The sequence below is a fragment of the Anser cygnoides genome, chromosome 5, assembly GCF_040182565.1.
Source record: "Anser cygnoides isolate HZ-2024a breed goose chromosome 5, Taihu_goose_T2T_genome, whole genome shotgun sequence".
Taxonomy (NCBI): Eukaryota; Metazoa; Chordata; class Aves; order Anseriformes; family Anatidae; genus Anser; species Anser cygnoides.
Genome location: NC_089877.1, coordinates 15828285 through 15849077, shown reverse-complemented (window position 1 = coordinate 15849077; position 20793 = coordinate 15828285). Strand labels below are relative to the sequence as shown.

The 20793-nt window shown below is 33.5% G+C and overlaps 1 long non-coding RNA gene across 1 annotated transcript in view; it reads left to right on the top strand.

Annotated features, from left to right (window-relative positions):
- Positions 1-20793, top strand: part of LOC106040935 (uncharacterized) — a 117719-nt gene that overhangs the window by 29032 nt on the left and 67894 nt on the right. The window contains exon 2 of the long non-coding RNA XR_001210139.3: positions 280-367. This is a non-coding gene — a long non-coding RNA (uncharacterized lncRNA). The remainder of the gene's footprint in view (positions 1-279; positions 368-20793) is intronic.

Here is a 20793-nt window from a genome sequence, read left to right as displayed (position 1 = left end):
TAGTTGTTCAACATCATAAGCTTTAAGTGATAAATAAGGAATACAAAAGTTATTTTTATTTGTTTCCTTCGCCCCTTGCATGACCTTTTAATAATTCTCACTTTGAGGGTAGGGCTTCTCACACACTTCTCATTTCAATAACGTTATTCTGCTCTGAGATGGGTGCAGGGTTCTGGATCTCAAAAAGAAATGCCTAATTACAAATGGCCAATAAGATAACTGCTTAAAAAAGAATAAGAGGAGGAATATAGATACTGAGTGAATATTATATCCCTTCAGATGCTGAGCATCCCCTGTTTGAACAGCATCAGACAGAGCCTGGACAGATTTTCTCATGGTGTGTTGCACAGAGCAGACACTGCCCCTGGTGAGAAACTTTCCCTTTCTGTTATTTGAGCTATCATATGATTTCTTTACAAGAAAACAACTGTATTCCTTAATGATATTCTAATGAGAAACTCTTGCTGCCAAATTCAGGCAAGTCCACATAGGTAGTGCAATTGCTGCTACCAAGGTAGAAGGTGCCTGCAGGCTCCTCTGTTATGATGAGCTGTCTGAGCCTGTCTTGGAGCCAAAGAACTTGTGCAGCTCAACATTGGCCTAAAAGTCACACCATATGTGCAACACAGGCCTGCCCCTACTCATGTTGACTGGTTTGTGGATAACTGGCTCCTGCATATGCACCAGCCTCCGAGTCAGGATCAATACAAATATCCTGTTGCCATTATTAAGGGGATTAAAACTTTGACAAAGGTAAAAAACAGTCAGAAAGGTGAAAGTATGTTGTCTCTGGTTAACTCAGTTGTGCATGCATGCTATGAAAATTTGTAATGCTTCTAGAATTCAGTTGTGCATAAAACCACATTCCTGTTTGTGTGTGTTTTGGAATGCCGGGAGATGGAAGAGTAAAAGAAAAGCTGACATTTCTGAGAACAATTTTTTTCCACCTTCAACAATCAAGCCCTAAATGGTATTAGAAAAGATCCAATTGGTCCATATGATACTTGTGACATTGAACTTTGTGATAACTTTGTAATCCTTTATTGATAGGTTCTCCTATAAAATCTTTTCTTAGTTTGCCTATCAAACTCTTTTAGCAAGCTCTTCATAGTAAAGATTTACCATATAAAGGTCACTTAGAGTCCCTTTCTTTCCTGTATAGAAGGGACAGTACTTAGCTGCTGGGCCTTTTTTTTTTTTTTTTTTTTTTTTTGTTAATCTTCGCTTCTTCCAGAGTTTTCTTTTTCAGTCACTACTATTGAAGGAAGAGGTAGATACAATTGCTCGCTATTAGTGAGAATACGGGTGTCTAAGGAAAAGAGGCAATTAAGAAGAGATTTTGTCGAGGTATAAATAATGATATACATTAGTTTAGAACTCATCTAATTTTTTAAATCCCTTAATTAACGGAGATGCAGCCTATGCAAAGTAGTGCACTTTATTTTCTGTTGACCTCCTGACCTTTTGATGAATCTGAATTGATTCCTGATTGAACTCATGTTTCTTTTGGAAAACAATATTGAATAAAAAAATCACAATTACAGAGAATCCACCATAACTGCAGGTAGTTCTTCTAATACCTAATTTACTCTGTTAAACAGTGGGCATTGTAATCTAGTCTTTTCTAATCTCCGCTCAGTGATAACCACTGGAAGACAAAGATAATCTGGTTATGGCTACTAGATGCAAAGCCCTCTTCTACATTTCATTTTCAAGTTTGTGTTCTTTTTGGATTGCTACAGTAGCTCCTTGAGCATCTTTTACTGTAAGGCTCTCTTCACATTATCAACATGCACTCTGATTTATGGACATCATTGCTACAGGAGTAGTCAGCAAGCATCAAATGAGAGGTTATATGTTCTCCTTAATCTTATTCAGCATTCTCCTTTTTGATTGTCCAAAGATAACATCTTTATTTTGGGCACTGCACAGCACAGAGTTCATTCATCATTATCCATGACTTCTTTTCAGTATCATTGTTTCTCATGGTAAATTTTGCCAAGATGGGTTGTGTGGTTATGACATTATTTTTTTTTATCCTTTTACTTACCTTAAATATGGATTTATTATAACATTTATTTATTAGTGTATTTTGCTCTGTCTATCTTTCCAAGAAATTCTGCAGAGAACTTGTGGGAGGCACCATCCTCTAATTTAATATATGACTATCTGTAATCCTCTTAAGAAGTAAGTGCTCTGTTCTTTCCGAGGAATCACAGTAATATACATATACTCATTTGACTGTTTCATTCAGACCTGACATCTCCTTTTCTTTTTTTGACAGTCAGATTTCAAATGTAATTCATGATATATCCCAATCAGAAGTGTAACCAGGAATCTATGCATGGATTCCTAGCTACTAATTTCAAACTCATCAGGGTTTAGTGACTAAGATTCCGGGGTCCAGAAAATAACTGAATTATCCTTTATTCTGCTTCTTATAAAGTGTACATTACAATATTTTGAAATGTTTTATGTGCATACTCAGAGCTCCTTGCTTAATATGCTTGGTTTTCATATAATGTTGACTGAGCTATCATTCCATTGATTCGCTAGATGAATATGTTCATCAGTTTCCATTCCATTCAAGTATCTGAAGTCATAAAATCATAGAGTCATTTAGGTTCGAAAAGACCCTCAAGATGATCAGGTCCAAACATCAGGCTAACACTACCAAGTCTACTGCTAAGCCATGTCCCTAAGTGCCATAGTGCCTCTTAGATACCTGAAGGAGTAGGGACTCAACCACTTCCTTGGACAGCCCATTCCAATGCTTGACCACCTCTCTGTGAAGAAAATCTTCCTGATACCCAGTCTAAACCTTACTTGGCTCACCTTGAAGCTGCTTCCTCATGTCCTTTCAAAGGAGAGATGAGATTTCCCCTTTTCTCCTTTTTTCCAGACTAAACACCAGTTCCCTTAGCTACTCCTAATATGTCTTGTTCTGTAGTCCTTTTACCAGTTTTGTTGCTTTTCTGTGAGCACATTCCAGCAATGCTTTCTTGTAGTGAGGGGCACAAAACTGAACAGAGTATGATGAGTACCAGTGATGAGTACAGAAGGACAATCACATCCCTAGTACTGTTGGCCACACTATTTCTGATGCAGGTCAGGATGGCATTGGCCTTGGACACCTGGACACACTGCTGGCTTGTGTTCAGACAGCTGTTTACCTGCACCCATAGGTCCTTTCCTGCCAGGCAACTTTCTAGCCACTCTTCCCCTAGCATGGGGTTGTTATGACCCAAGTGCAGCACCCAGAATTTAGCCCTGTTGAAGGCCATACAATTGGACATAGCCTGTTGATCTTGCCTATCCAGATCCCTCTGCAGAGCCTTCCTGTCCTCAAGCAGCTCAACACTCCTGCCCAATTTGGTGTTGTCTGCAAACTTACCAAGGAAATTTCAGAACTATCTGCAGTTCCTGTAATGAAATATGCTAATGGCTGGATAATCTCTGAGCATTATAGTCTTCCCAAGCTATTGTCACCTTCACTTCTGTTGTGCTGCTGGAAACTCTCAGACAATCTTCATTTGTGTTTGTGCTTTGTTTTTTTTCCCCTTGAATCACAAGGACTAAAGTTCCTTGTACTCAGATTTCAAGTACTGGAGTTAATCAATAGAATAATTGTTATTATCAACACCTATGCATTATCAGACTCATCACCTTGTATGTGCTTTTCTATAGCATTGTATGGTATATGGCTGTTTTTTCCCTTAACTTAATCTTTACTTTAGAAATTTTCCTCTTGACAGAAATCTTTACTTCAGAAATCTCTTCTCCTGATTACCAGATATACCAAAATCAAAAAGTCTCTGTCTCTCTAACTGGAGTCTACATCATGTATGGTGCAGACCCACCACTTTCTTACAACTCTTTTTTTGTTTGAAGCTGTGGTTTTACATCTCATTTCTTCTAATACTTCCACCTTTTAAAAAAATTAAATAGCAGGAATCAATAACAATGTGAAATAAAGTGTGTGGGCAGGGGAAGAAGGCAGCATTGTTTCAATCTAATACAAAAATACTTTGTACAGCATTCTCATTTACTGAATTACTGTACTGAGAACTAAAAGGGGCAGAAAAATGCTCTATTCTGACAAATATTGATTGTAGCTTCACTGTTTTACTTCTACAAAATAATTTATTATTTATTTATTTTTTTGAGTAGGAGTTTATTCATTGAAGTATTTGGAAGTCAGTGGGAGTTAAAATTATTTCTGAATACTGGTCAAATACAGGCAAAATTGTTAGATTACAAAATTAAAGGAAAAGGTTTAATTTTTATTTATTTATTTATTTACTTATTTTTGAAACGAGGTCTCAAGATCAATTGTATCTAAATATAATGTAACAGGAACAAAAAACATACTTCTGCTAGTCTAAAAGCCAACATGTATAATTTGATCTGAAAGTTGAAAAGAGGGTTATTAGAAAAAGGTAAATTAATTTCATTAAGACTTATTTAGAAAATATATCAGCCTTGGAACAGAGAATATTTTATTTGGACGTTTTTACCATGATCTCATAGAAGCACTCTTGGGGTGTAAGTAGTATCCCTCAACTTTTGAAGTACCCACTGACTTTAGAGATAACAGAGTGTTCCCTTTGCTTCTGTACTGGTGATAATAAAATCAACACTAGCTCCACAAAGTATCTTTGCTTCAGGTGTTTGCCTAACACATGAAATATGGATCTATATTAAATATGGATAACTGCAAATAAATATTATAGTGCAATGAAATTCAGGGACATTCCAAATATAAATTGCTAGCCTTCTGCTTATGTATTCTTTTGTCCCAAATGGATTTTCAAATTGATAATTCACATGCCTTTTGACTGTCAGTTGACCCTGAACAGGTCTGTTTTGAGCTCTTCCTGTGTCTAAATTCTGAATTCTTTCTAAAAGATTAGAAGATGACATTATATATGAAGAATGAGATTGTACCTTTTTCAGTCATTGGGGCCTATATGTGATTATGTACTATACATTCAATATTTTCACTAAAGCTTTTTGAGGATTTTCAATATTTTCTCCAGCAGATAAAATTAATAACTACTTGTATGCCTATTTTACAGTCTTCCCCGATCATCGCTAACTGTTTTTGATTGTACCATTCCAGAACTGTCACTGAGTATTGGGCAAATTGGTAGAACATAACTACATGCTCATAGTTTTTACTTTTTCCTAACTAACTGTGAAATTTCAGGGAAGAGATTTGCTCTTACTGTTCATTACTATTATAGAGCAGGATTCATCTATCATAATTTAGAGATTTAGAAATGTGTGGTTCAAAAGTAAGCTGGTTAGTAAGCTAATTGTTTATATTTCTAAGGTCAGTGGAGAAATATATAATGAATATAGTTGGGATGAGTTATTCTCTGGAAGCACCTATTTCATATCATAAAAAAAGCCAAGGCAAACAATTAGCACTTATTCAACTAATGTTCATACATCAAATTTTTTTTTTTTTTTATTGTACCATGAAAGGTTTTTTGCTTTTTCTTCTCAAGCAATAAATGTATCAGGACCATTAGCTATTTTGGAGATGCATTTCGTAACTCAGAGCATTGTAATATTTTTACTGCCAGATATGCTGCTTATCCTACTGAGTTTGTATGTGTTTGTAATTATAGTTCTTTTTCTTTTCTTTGTTTTTTTTTTGTTTTGTTTTGTTTTTCTGTGAAGGAAAAGAGTGCTTCAACAATCCCCAAATCACTCTAGTGACTCTCTGTAAGAAAGCTCATTCTTCTTTGGTACAGTTGGTGATTTAAATATCTGTCTACTGTGTCACAATGTATTCATTACCTCCTCTTGGCAGTGTAGAATTCACAAAGACATAATATGCAGTAATAAACTTTTCAAATAGATTGATAGAACAATCAATCTAGCAAAATGTTTGAGGTCATATGTAAAACTGAAGCAATTTATGATAAATAGTCCCTCTGTGTTTTCAGAAAGAGTGATTAAAATAAAAATACTTTGAAAACAGTGATAGTCTGAAAATTAGGGAATGAAGCAGACCTATTATTTCAGTGAACATTAGATCTCTGGAGTTCTAGTGATAGATAAGGAACTAGACTTATCTCTTAGGTTCAGAGTGGGGAGGATCTAGCCAAATGTTGGAGGCCAGAGTTGTTTACAGGTGCCTTTCATACTGTGCTCATGGTGTAAGCAAGGTATGTGTTATAGCTCAGTACAAATTGCAAACAAGTAAGAATTTCATAATGGGCTGCAGAAGGAGCAACAGCCAACTTTTTAAAGTCCTTTTCCCAAGCCATGAACTAGACTGAAATAGAAATTTAACACCAAAAAACAAGGGCTCAAGAAAAATAGTGTTCAGGAGATAAACTTGTAGCTTTTTAGTGCAAAAAAAAAAAAAAGAAATATAATCTTATGTATTAGGGTTGCATGTAACTAGCAACTGTTCTTAATTTTATCCTGGCTGTTATATTTAAAAACAATTTCTGAACTTCTGGAAAACATAAACTCTTTATTTCAATATTCTCTAACTTCCCAAATAACAGTTAAAAAAAAAAATCCCGTTTCTGACAAAATCAGGGTGCTGTTTCATGTTGGATGCTGTTTACCATTTAATTTCAACATATCTTCACCGAAGCACTGCATGATGTATGATAATGGGAGATGAGAAATCTAATTTCTTAAAAAGAAAAGTTTTCATTGAAAATGAAAGTGGTGGGGTTGGCAGCTGCTCAAATGATGCAGGACAATACGCTAAATAAGCTCTTTTTTTGAAGCACTAAATGATACTTCAAAATAAATTGTTGCCTAAGGCCTACTGAACATAAAGGACGAACTTAGTGTGGTAACTCCTTAAAGAAGTGGATGGAAACAAAAGAAAGTATTGAGCTGTTCTTCTGTGTTTAAACCAAAGACTATTTTTCCTATACAACATTGGAAAATAGTTTGAAGTACTATGCCTTATTCTAGTTTAATTATTTCTACTTATAATTATTTCTACTCATGATCTTTCTATTTTAGTGTGAGAGAGAATTTTGAGAAAACAGCAAGTACATTGATAATCTAAATATACTTACAGAAAAAATGGCCTGATCAGCTTTTCCTGTTTGCCACATGGTGAACTTTTAGATAAAAGGCAGAAGTGCCTTGAGGCAGAAGGCTTGAAGTCTCAGGGAAAATATTAAATTATTGTCCATAGACTACTCATTTTTTTTGGCGTGGACTAAAAGCTCAGCAGCTGTAGAAGGCATTAAAACATCCAGCTGCTTTTCTCCACACATTGGAAGGAAGAAAACACAGTGACAGACAAAATAGAAAAATAAGCATGTAAATACTACAAACAAAACACAATAGCACAAAGTCATCTGGGTTAGTCAAAGATCCTTCTCATCTCACTTGTAAAAATAACTGACATAAATGGGTGAGGTTTTGCACATTCTCTTTTCCTTACTTTTGTGCATGAAATAACAGTAATAATATTTTCTGTACCAAATGGATAAGAGAATTCAATTTCTTTCTATCATGGTTTCAGCAAATGTTGTCACAGGGACCATAGAAAAGCATACTAGTAAAGGAAACTAATGACATTTCACAAAAACCACTGAACAGCCATCAAGTAGTAAAAACAAGTTCTGAACTGTGACATCTAAACCACTAAAGTTCTCTGAACAACCTCACAGAACGAACAACATTCATCAAACTGTACTTTTTATAAGAGTATGGAACTGCACAATAGGCATCTGTTTCTGGATGTTTTCACTTTCTATTTCTTGGCGGAAGAGTTCCCCTTAAGAGGACTGAAGGTCCGAGCTATGCCTTAGAATTTTATTTTTGCCATTCATAGGTATAGCTACACTTTCACTACCAAGAGTTGCTGTATAAAACTAACACTGGATAAAACTTCTCCACTGAGGATGATTTGTCATGTTATATATGAAAAATATATTTTTTTATTATTATTATTTTTAAAGCAATATCTTGTTTGTCTTTTCAGATACCTATTTTATATCTTCAAATTTATTTTATTTAGTATTTGGAGAAGAGAGAAAAAAAATATCTTTCTTTAATTTTCCACGGTGCTATAGATGGTGCTTGTTAAGTGCAAAACCCAATAAACTTGATTATATACGCACAGCATCAGTTATAAAGTCCCCGTTTAACTTAATCCCTTGCATGTGAGGTTTCTTACAATGGACACTAGAAGTCAGCAACTTCTGAAGTTGGTTTCATCCTGTTTACCTTTTCTAGAATGTACAAAGTCTGTTTCTAATCTGTACAAAGTCTTCATTGGATTTGAGCATGATTTATTTATTTATAGATCCTCTTCTGCTAGAAATATAATCAGAACATAGCCTTTGAGAACTTTTAACCATTCAGTTTAGATCATTTGGGAATATACATTCAGTTGACATGCTGTTTTAATAATAAATGAGAATTCATGTTCCTAAGAATCTTGACCTGGATCGTAACCCCAAATGCTGGATAACAAGTGTACAGTTAAGGGCCCATTAGTATTGTTTGCTAGGCATGCATAATAGCATATTAATAGTCCTGCTGAGATTATAAGATAGCTGAAATGGAAAACATTCAAAACTGTTTCATAGCAGCATTTGAAAGATTTTGAAAGTTTGTTCTTCATACCTACAAATATATATTGATTTTATGAAAGATAAAGCTTTAAAAAATATTTAGCTATGTACCTAAAACTTCTGTTCAACAGAAATCAATTAGTGAAATCTTAAAGCTGGCTAAAATACGGATAAAATTTCAACCTTTTAAAGAAATGTCAAACTGTAGGTACCTTAAAACTCAGTGACTTATGGTGTTTAATAAATTCTGGAGGTAGCGCATCTCTTACCAGAACAAGACCTAGAAATAGAAGTTGGGACCATTTCCCTAGTTATGAAATCATTACGACTTTTTGAAGTAGTTGTGTAATAAAATACTACTGATAAACATTGCGACTCCATTTTTTTCTTGAAGATTCTAAATGAATGTCTTTGTTTCCAAAAACAAAACAAAACAAAACAAAATATATATTCCTAAGAAACAGCTGTGATTAATATATTCTCTCCTTCTGCAGCTCCCTGCAGCTTCATGTAATGTTGCAAGAAGAAAAATAAATAAAAAATCTTAACACCTGAGGTGATCTAGAAAACAAACTCCTTTGAGGGAAGCAAAGGAGCTTGGTATCAATTGAGGAAAGTTGTGTCTGACTCGAGTGGTACAAGCAGCAATGGACAGTACACAGATGGGGGAAAGAATATTAAAGATTTTAGTATTGTTTTTTACTGCTGTTTATATTTTAATAAGATGTTATTTCCTGTTTGACTTCTGAGCTTGCCCTCTGTCGTATAACTATGTGTATTTTTTTTTTCTTTTAAGATCAATACATTGTTATTTTGTTGTAATTTATTTTTGGACAACTATCAGCTTGATGCACCAACTGGTTAAGGCCAAGTGAGAACTTGCTTGCCAGCATAGCTTATGTATTTCTGTTAGTTTTTGCCTTCTGAAATCATACTCCTTTCTGCAGTAGCTAGCAATGGTGAGAACAGAAGCCAAGAATAAATGATCAGTTTTTTCTTTCCAAGTTTTATCATGTTGCACACTTAGAACCCAAAGAGGAGGCAGATTGTGTCTCCATTTATAAAAGACAATGAAATCTAACTGAATTATCCTTACTTCTGATTATCTGAAGTTTCATAAATAGAAGACAAACTTCACTGTTGTAAGCAAGATGGTGAACAAGTCACAGTGTGGACATACTGAAATAATCCTTTTTGTTTTGCTTACAGCAACCCACAGAGATTAGACTAAGTTTTGAATTGTCAACTTTTCAATTTTATAATACAAAGTCATGGGAGGAAAGTTTATAAAAAGTCCTCTTTATTCAAAAAGCTTTATGCATGTTTCTTATTTTACTATTTTCCTTTGTGCAGACAACATTACTAAATCCACAGAAGCATTGCCATTGAGTTCTGTGAATTTATTATCAAGAGCTCTGTATCTGGTCTCTGCAAGAAATCATTTTGTGTCATAATGCTACTTCCACCATGTGTATGTTTTTTTCCTTTGTGACAGATGAAGAATAAATATATACTATTTAATAATTTAAAATTAATTAAAATTAATTAATTAATTAAATTAAAATTAATTTAAATATATACTATTTAATACTGTTGACAAGAAAGCTGATAAATTGTCTTTCTAGTCTGGAAAGCATTTTTAACTATGTTGTTTGTTTTATGGTTAAAGCACCTACGTGATACGCGGTCTTATTTTCTCACTTAATGGGAAAACCATTATTATTTTTTTGTTTGTTTGTTTGTTTCTGATATGACATTCAACCTCAGACAAAAAAAGACAAGTTAGATTTGTTCCTCTTACAGTAATAAAAAAAAATAGTTTACACAGTAAAAATAAATATTGCAGTTCCTCTCAGTAATAAAAATTATTAAGACCACTTTTTCCTTATGCATAGCTGCAGCTGTTGAACATCAGAATTTCAAAATCTGCTCTGTTCTGTCTCACAGAACCCATTTATCTCAATGGGGACTCACATCTGCATAATCTCTGTAACTAAAATTTTGGCTGAAAACTACAGAATTGCTCAAATGATCTAGCTTATTTACTCAAGTAACTTATTTTTAAAAGAAGTTATAATTTAAAATAAAATTGTACTTTTGACATAAATAGGTTAGAATCACAGAAAAAAAAAGAAAAAGAAAAAAAGAAAAAAGAAAAAAAAAATCCTCTACTTCCAGATCCTCTCACTAAAATAATAATTCTTTAATTGTTCAAAGCTCATCTCTCACTTTTCAGTGTTGTATAATTCTTTTAAAATAGCCATGCATTTAGACAATGACATATTTTTAGTTATATTGTGTTTTGTATAGTTTCACTGGTTGAGACATAAGTGCTTGCTTGTCTTATTGCCAACATGTAAAGCATGTCTGGAAAATTCTTGTTTAGTGGCAGCATGCCTTTCCACTTTTTCTTTATCATTTGTCAGATCAATTTGTAGAGTTATGAAAGATATATATATTGATTTATATCAATTTTTAACAAAAATGTTAATATAACATCAGAAGTTTGACCCATGCATGTAACAAGAAAAAATAATAATAATAATGTCTTTAAGAAAATATATTATTACTTATACACAATCTTGTCATTAGGGGGTGAGAAAAAATTAGGAGAGGAAAAAAAAAAAAAGACTACCAGTACAAAAACATTATCATAATTTTTATTATCTGCAAATTTACTAACTATGGACTATAGTTCAAAGAAATTGCACTGTAATTACTCAATTATTTGAATTTTTAATAGATGATCTTCCCTAACTGTATGGTATGATGGGATGTCTGAATTATTTTTTCTGTTTAAATGCTGTTAAGGTTTAATATTAGTCAAAAATTTTAGTTTTAGTGGGATATCAGATCTACTTAAATTTGAAGATTGGTGTCCTTAAGCGTTTTTATTTTTATGATTTGATGTGAAAAAAATTCTGATGCAATTCAGGTAGGTTTCTCAGTAAATTCATCAGGACTTTAATTTTCTATTATGAAATCTTATTTTTGATTGAGTATTACTTTAAGCATAAAATATCCAGTTTAAATGTTTTATTGATGTGTCTCTCCTGAAAGGTGTCTTTGGTACCAGGATTGAGTTAGTGAGAAAATGTAGATGAACAATGAAGAAAAGTTGGGTAGAGAATGAGGGAAAATAGGTTTTCAGTTGAGGAAACAAGGAATCTTAACATGACTTACCAGAATTTGGTAGCAGTATTTAAGTAAATAAACAGATATTTTGGGGCTAGGTCAACAAATAAGATAAATGTAGATTTTACAGGATAGGGATATTTGAAAAAAAAAAAGGACATAATGTGTTTTCTAATTTCTAAAGGTTTCATTTTAAAGCCTTCATTATTCTTTTATAATTCAATTAATCAAATATAGTATACATATAAATAATACTGAAATCATTGTATGATCATTTGAAATCCAAATGCTTGAATACCTGGCTCAGTTCTGGTAATTGAGAATTTACGTCTGTCATATTTAATTTTTGTCTTTGTCTTTTTTGCCTGAGGTTGCATGTCATATCAAAAATAAAAATAAAAATGGTTTTCCCGTTCACTGAGAAAATAAGACTGCATGCCACATAGGTGCTATAACCATAAAACAACATAGTTAAAATATGTCTGTCATATTTAATTATTTTTGTAGGATTTGCTTCTAAAATTCTCATCTTCTCTAAAAATTTTCTCTAAAATTCTCACTTCTAGAACTGTTTAGTATGAACTCACTTGAGTGAAATTGAAGAATATTTCTCTTCCCAACCCTCCAAAAGTGGGTAGGGTGAGGATGTTATTTCCAACTTAGTTTATCTTACAGAAAAAAAGGATGCATCTGACACCCTGATTTTTTTTGATATCAAGGTTTGTAATTGACAGCTTTTGGGGAAGCTTTTGGATTTGTAATAATAATTATTATTTTTTTTTTTTCTATGAAAGTGAACTTACAGCTCTAAACTCTTTTGTTTGTTCCCAATTTTTGTTTTTTAAAGAGTGCCTTATCTTCCAACATTGCTAATATTTTTTTCCTGTTTATAAATATTTTAAATCAAATTATTTATTAAAATTATTTTATTCAGAAATTCACATAATAGTTAATTTTAGTCAGTAAACCTCTGGACATAATTGAATATTATTATGTTGGAAAATTTGCTTTGTAGTTGTCAGTCTCAAACAGAATGACTGCTACTTTTGGATTAATTAGTGTAATGAGACAAGTCGTTCACAGAACAATTGTTTCTTTTGTTATATTTATGCTTCATTATATTTTAGCTAGGTAAATATTTTTCCAGTCCTCCCTTCTTCTATTGGGATTAAGTGTTAAAAATATTTTTGTGGTAGTATAAATACTGGCTAAATAAGAGAATCCTCAGTTTGCTCTGAATCCTAAACATCATATTGTAGAGCAGAAACACTTCAGATCAAGGAGGTAGGATTAGGTGACTCCCACAAAGGAACTCAAATATTTTATGCTTTTGCTTTATGCATGCAAACAACAGAGGTTGAGCTGGCCTGTTCAGCTTTACATGGGAGCAGCGTGGGGCAAGTCAAGAAAGACTATGCACCTCTTTATAATTTCTTCTCAGCAGCCAAGGATGCCCCCTGAGCTTTAGGCGCTCCCCTTGATTTCTCTTCCTGTGCAGCGATGTACCAGTGTGGTTCATCAAAAGGGACTAAAAATTTGATCAAAATGGACTAAAATCACTCACAGCCTCTTTGCTAGTCTGTTGCGATTACTGCCTTGCAGCTGATACACACTAACTGTGAATGGTTCTAATGAACTTCACATCAACATAAAGCAAGTTAGCTCAAACCACCTTAAATCACTTAGATTATTTTTCACTTTTCAGAGTATATCTATTATATACTAAGACAACTGAAATTCAGATGAGCCAGTTCAAAAAAAAAAAAAAAAAAGTAGGAGAAGGTGACTGGCATAATACTTTGAATTTAAAGCTAGTTGTTATAGAAATTGCCCAGCAAGTATAAAATACAGATTCATCTTTCTCTCTTATCTGAGATGGCTCAGACTCAAGCTCTTAATTCCCAAGGCAGTGTCTTGATCCCAGTCAACAGAGCAATGCTAGATGATGCTGTTCACCATCCCTCATGTTGAAATTGTGCTGTCCCTGGATTCCTGGGACCAGAGTGCATGAATGGAAACAGAATTTTGTAGTGCATTTATGGATCTCCTTTGAGAGTTCTTGTCCTGCTCCTAGTTTGTATTTTGCTTAGTAACTATTTAAAGTAAACACATTTTTGGGACCCTACCATTTAGGGTAGCCAACAGATTTTTACAGTTAAGTTTTATACTTCTCAGATAAACCAAGCTACAATGTAGTGCCTCCCATGGGCCCAATTAATTTTGGATTCCTTTTTTTTTTTTTTTTTTTTCTTGGTGAGTAAACAGCTCCAATAAGAGACGTGCACATAGGTTGTTTGTAAGGGTCCTCTCGTGGAAGATAGGAGATGCAGGTTCAGAACTCTTAGGCAGAAAAGAAAAAACTAAAATCTGCTACCTCCTACATGCTCTTGAACAGCCAAGCAACTATAAAAAAGGGCAAAATGATCACTAGTCATTTCCTTTTTAAAGAACTTATTTGGGAATTACCTAGTCTCATGATCCTGCTCATGATTACATATGAGTGTAGGACTAAGATAATTAGCCAAGTCACAGCTACTGCTGTTAGAAACATAGAAGAGGGATAATTCTAGGCACTTGGTAAACCTTAATATTTACCTCAATGAGGTTTTTTTTTTTAGAATTTGTATTTTATTTTTAAGATTCCTTACAAACTGTATTATTTGCTCATCAGTGTATTTTAAATCTACTGTTAATGAAATTCTGAAATTAAATGATAATTTAACCAACTGCACTGATTAAGTCAATGTATTTTACCCCACATTAACCTGTACACTATAATGCATATGGAGGTGAATGCTCTAAGACAAATATTCATTAAGACTCTTGTACTGATAGGAAAGTCCCCAAAGTACAAATGCTTTATTAACACAATTCACTTATTAAGACTTATTTGCTAGTGGGGAAAACTGCACCACTACTAAGTAGAGACCTACAGCTGAGATAAGATGGTTGGAAGATAATTGATAGTGCTCACTATTGTAGGAGTTTAAGGCAACATACATATCTAAGTGACAGATGCAGGAGTCTGTAAAGTCATGAGTTATGAACAGAAGCAGAGTATATGCAAACATTTTAATTTTGGTATAGAACAGATTAATAAAAATGTTTAAACTGTCTAAAACTATGCTAAACATTTGAAGACACTCATTTTAGATAAATTCAAATTACTTTCATACTAATAAATATTACTTTTTAATTTCTATTGCCAACTGTTTACCAGCACGCTGCTTATTACTTATCATAAATAACAATATTATGCTAATAGCTTTTTAATGAGTAATAAATAATTGCTCCATTAATACAAAATGCACTAATTTGTTCTACTCTTGGTTTCATTTCTCTTGTTATGCATCTATTAAAAAAAAAAAAACACCTCTGGATATTTGAATTATTTTTAAAAGTGCAAACAATACTACACTAATAACTAATAGATAATGAGTGACACTGATACTTTCAGGGCATGAGTATAGTGCAAGTTCTTTTTCTCTCTCTATGATTACTAATAGCCAATGAAATTACACTGTTTCTGCATTTAATTTAAACTTGTTTTGCCCCATTCGTTTGGATAAAAGTAACACAAATGGAGGTTGAAATAACTACTCATTAGGCCAATTCTCAATGGATGCCTTGCTTGAATAAAAGCTTACTATTCCACGGTAATTATTAAATATATGGAGAACAATTGCAGATCAAAATTTGTAAAATTCTAGGGTAATTACATAGTAGTTAAAATATTTGGGCTAAGATATGGAAGCTACAAATCTTAACACAATAAAATTGACCCCCAAAATTGTACAGTTTATTCATTTTATTTATTTATTTTTTAAACTACTTTCCGTCAGTTTTCATTCAGGTATAAGTCCATTAATTTTGCATTTTATTCAGAATTCCATTAACTTTTCTACATAAGTAGATCCAGAAAATTCCATATCCTTTTATGAACTGGGATATTTGCTGTGTGAAAAACTGAGAGTAAACAGAATAAATATATAGGATTTCAGTTTGTGAATGAGATTTTCTTCTCAGAGCAGAGGAGAATCCAGGTATATATTTTAAAAGATCAAACTTGAAAGCTTCAGTGGTCTTAACTGGTATGCAGCTTTTGATTAAACTCTCTGCATACGTAGGACTTTTTTCTTGTGAGAATATATTTTAAGGTATATGTAACATGTATATGTAGAGTTCTGTTCAGTTTTAAGCTCTGAAACATCATAACACAAGACACATTTGTTGTATTGTTTGCATTAGTATTGTCTTGTTAAATTGGTAGCTGTTCTCAGTGCTCCAGGATAACAGCATGCAAAAATTTGTGGTTATTCTTCCTGATAGTCTCCTATAGAGCTTTAATTTTCCAGTATTTTTATACCTATAGAATTATTCTGTCTCTACATAAATACTCTTTGAAACACCATGCACCAATTTAGAAATTGATGTTATGCCTACAATGAGAATTCTATTTTCATTGAGGGAAATTCTGCCGATATACTTTTTTTTTCTGTGCTTTTGGAGGTGTTTGTTGTTGCTGTGTAAAAAATGTAGTATTTTTCTTTGTTTCTAATAGCATGTCCTTTATCTCACCCTGAGTGATATTTACAGTACTGTAGAAATATAAAATGTTTCTTCTGCTGGCTAAAACCAGAAGCTGAGCTCTATGCTCAGAAGTCTGTGTATATAAAAAGTCTCTGAGATGCATAGCCATTCTGAGAGATTTATGAGTGAAGGCGCTGATTCTGATGTCTGGTTTGCAGATTGCTTTGTCTAAATCAGTAAAACCATACTGACTGATGTAAGAATTGGCCCAGCGTCTTTAGAATTTTCTTGCAAATATTTAACATATTTATAGTTCTAGCATACTCATACTTTGATAAAAAAATACAGAATGATATTCCTATAACTTTCATCAAACTGAAATCTTAAACATTAAGATATGTCCAGAATTTCATATACGAAAGGAATATAAGAGATTGCTCCAAGCAAGGTTTGGTCTAGAAACACATTGGCCATGCAATCACGGTGAAAGACCTGGGTTGTAAACTCTTCTGAGAGGCTTTTACATGGTGCTACGCTAACATGGACCCACAGATTTTGGACTGGTTCTCAGAAGTTCGAAAAGCTGAGGGTTTTTTTCTAGTCAATGGCCATTGAAACCACGGGGTGGTAAAATTTAAGAAACTAAGGAAAGTGAGGAACAAAAGTATTAAGAAGAACAAGCAGAATCCCTTATTTAGGGAAGTAGCAGGCAGCATCCTGTGTGGGTCTGAACAGCAAAGGAGAGATGACTTATGTTCAAGACAAACTACTTCTAACATAGAACCAGACAATTTCATTGTACAAGAAATACAGCAGGAATGACTGGACTGTTAATTGAAATTCTCCCTGAGTTCCAATGCAGAACGGAAATGCTATGGCAGGTGGAAGTGATGTAGCCAAAGCAGAATACTGAGACAACCATAGATTTTAACTAAACAAATTGGGAGATAATTATTAGGTTGCTTTGAATCAACTAAGAATTTGTTTTGAAGCTGGTCTGACCAATCAGTATTTTAAACTCTACCATCACAGCAATCTCTACTTCTCTGAGACAGGTGTAGATATATATGCATATATATGTACATATATACATGCACACACATATATATAATATACACATACATATGTGCAATGATGGAGATGCTACCAAGAACAGATATATAAGCCTTATCCAGATACACAGTGACAGTTAGGAAGGTCAAAGCTCAGCTGGAAATGAAATTATGTAGAACAAAGTACATAAAGAAACTGCATTTTATTGGAAATCTAACTAGCATTCAGTTACAAATATTCCTCAAAGTATGATACTGGGCTGATAAATCAACTGGAGTACATTTAATATCTTTTTCAATGACTTAAAATGACTTAAAATGACTTAAACTTAGCATGCACTGTCAGCAACTCCACTGATGGTATTAAATTTAGGGTGGCATGCCAGAGAGCAAGGCTAAAATTTGGAAAGCTATCAACAGCTGGAGGTACAGTCAAAATGTGAAATCCTGTGTTTGGAAAGGTATAGGATTTGGAGAAATAGATCTGGTGGTGGGTGAATGGTTGAACATGAGTCAGGAGCTTACCCTTGTGGTAGTGAGATGCCTACAGAGGTTCACTGGTGGGGTGTAGCTAACATGTGGAGAGAAGTGATTATTTCAGTCCATGAGGTACTTAGGAGACTGAATCTAGACTACTATGTCCAGTTTTGCACCCCTAGTAAAAGAGACTATTTCTCTTCTATGAGTTTAAATCATGCCATTGATTACCATTTGATTTTAAACTCTAAAAATGTTGTCATTATCAGATTTCTTTGGATGTTTAATGAGGAAATATTCAATTATAATAACCTTCCCACCACCACCTCCCCCATTTAATCTTGTCTCTAAGAGTAAGTAAAATAATCTGTTGGCATCTCACTTTTGAAAGTACTTCTTCAAATGTATTTTTTCTATATACAGTGAAATTAGATTGCCCAAATACTTCACCAAATAAGAGAGAATTTGATTTTAGGTGGTTTTATTTTATATAGAAAGTCTTGTTACAATTACATTAATAAAATTGTGGGTGTTCTGAAACAGTTTAGAATCTCAACACCTGTTTTTTAGAATTCAGGCTGCCACTAAAGCCTTTTTTGATGATTTTTCCAATCTTTTTCAAAAAAAGAGCATCCTAGCTCTTTAACAGAGATACCATAAATCCTTCATGCATTATCATATTTACTCAATGATAACCCCATTAAAATTCCAGACATGCAAGATTCTTTAATCATCAATTCAAACCTGCCTAATTAGAATGTTCTCATTAAAATAATTAGTCCCCCTCCTGAAGGGCTAATCCATTGATCCGTATTACTTCTATGTTAAGCCTAGCACTAATGCCCTTCCCAAGATGAAGATCTATCAATAATAAAACACCATGAATTAAGTGCTGATTAAAGAGATTTCTAGTACTGCTTGTACTTTTATTAGCAGAAGGTGTTTTTATTAATATCTTTCTGTTATTGTCTTTCATCCCCCCAACGTACTCTATGTCTATATCCAAAAAAAAAATAATGTTTCATATGATGCACAGAAGTTAGAGGACACGTCTTAATCTGGATATCTATCATCCTCTTTTTCCCCTACCTGTTTTTAAAACATTTTCAGACATGACCAAATTCTGACCAGGCAAAATCCCACTTGCCTGAGAAAGAATTTCCAAAATTGAAAATGTTAGTAGAAAACCTCAGACCAAAGAATTTATTTGGGAACTGCAAATTATACAGTTAGACTTGGGCAACTTTAATAAAAGACAGAGCTTGTTCTTTAGCATTTGTGTATTTTTAGCTAAATTACCACCTGTGAAAGACTACATTTCAACTCATTGAACATGTATTAATCAAGTAATAATGACTGAAACAGTCATAATTTTGGAGGGAAATTCTCTCTACTTCTCCAGAAGTTGTTATACTTGAAATAATTCAAAACAAGGGAATGTTCAGCTCTGCTCAAAAATGTTCATTATGAACATTACAGGATGCTGATTTGTGCAGCCTAAGCACAATCCCAACAGTGTGTTTCTAAATGTTTTAATCTAAAACTCAACATTAATTCTGATGAAATGCTACTGTGGTTGATAAGTTTTAGTCCTGGGAATCTAGTATCTTGAATCTATTCTTGATTTTCTACAGACTTGTTTCCTGGCTTGTCCTTACTCTTCATTTAGAAGCTTCAAGCTGTATTCCTAAATCCAAGGGTAAGCAATTCCCTCTAGAATTTCCAAAAACACTCACAGAATTTAATTATCTCTAGTCAACCTAGAGAGTATTCTACAATACCTTCAAGTGTTCACACTTCAAAAGGGAGAACAACAGTCATTTCTCCAGGATGTCAGAGGAAACCAGTTTATTAACAAAAGTAAAAAGCAGTTTGAACTTTCGAGATAAAACAGATCATAGGCTGTTGACTCTTGGATTTCCTGTTCATTTTCAGTCTTTTGAATTAAATATAGAATCAGAATCATAGAATCATAGAATGGTTTGGGTTGGAAGGGACCTTAAAGATCACCTAATTCCAACTTTCCCTGCCATGGGAAAGTTCTACTTCTACTAGACCAGATCGCTCAAAGCCCCTGGATGGGCTTAGCCTAGCCTTAAACACTTCCATGGATGGGGCATCCACAATTTCTCTGGGCAACCAGTTCCATTGCCTCACCACCCTCATAGTAAAGAATTTCTTCCTAATCTAATCTAAATCTTTGACACATTGTCAGCCCCTGTGTATATATTAACAGCTAGAGATCCTGAGATCATAAAAGCTGGTGTATCTTTCCCATACATTTGGAAATGCACTCTACAGAAATAGTGGAAGAATGAAAGCAATTCAGGACAGTCAGAGATCGAATAGAGAGAAAAGTAGAGAAAGGATACAACTGAAAATTAAAAATTATAATATATGTTAATATATATGTAATTATATATATATATATATGACATAATTAAAAGCCAAAAATCCCACCATAGAAGCCAGAAAAAGATAGCTCTCAGCTTTCATCCTGAAGCTGTTCTGGTCTTTGACCAGTGATGTAACTATAATCACATGGGTACGCCATGCAAAGTTATGCAGGAGGTTCAGCGTAAATGTACAACAGAATTTCTACACAGAGATTCAGGTTCTATTCACTTATAACTACAGGTGATAGCATTCTCTTCCAAGCCAAAGAATCATCAGTATTAAAAATGTTATGACAGGAGTTGAAATAAATTTCTTCATCTTTATTGAATTCTAGTTTTTTTAAAGTAACTTGACTGCTTTAGCATTATTATTATTGTTCTGTGTGTTTGGATAGTAGGAAAGGATTCTGAATGTTTTCTAAATTAATGCAAATTGCAGGTTGAGAAGAGAGGCTGTCATGCTAATTATATCTGGGTAATTAGTGAACAGCAATCTTAAATGCACTAAGTCCAATTATATATTTCTAGTTGGGAGTGAACAAACAAATCTGGATTTTTAATTCTGTAATGAAGTATACACAAAAGTCTCTGAAAAGTTTAGACGCTGAAACTTAAGCTGACATGTTTAGTATC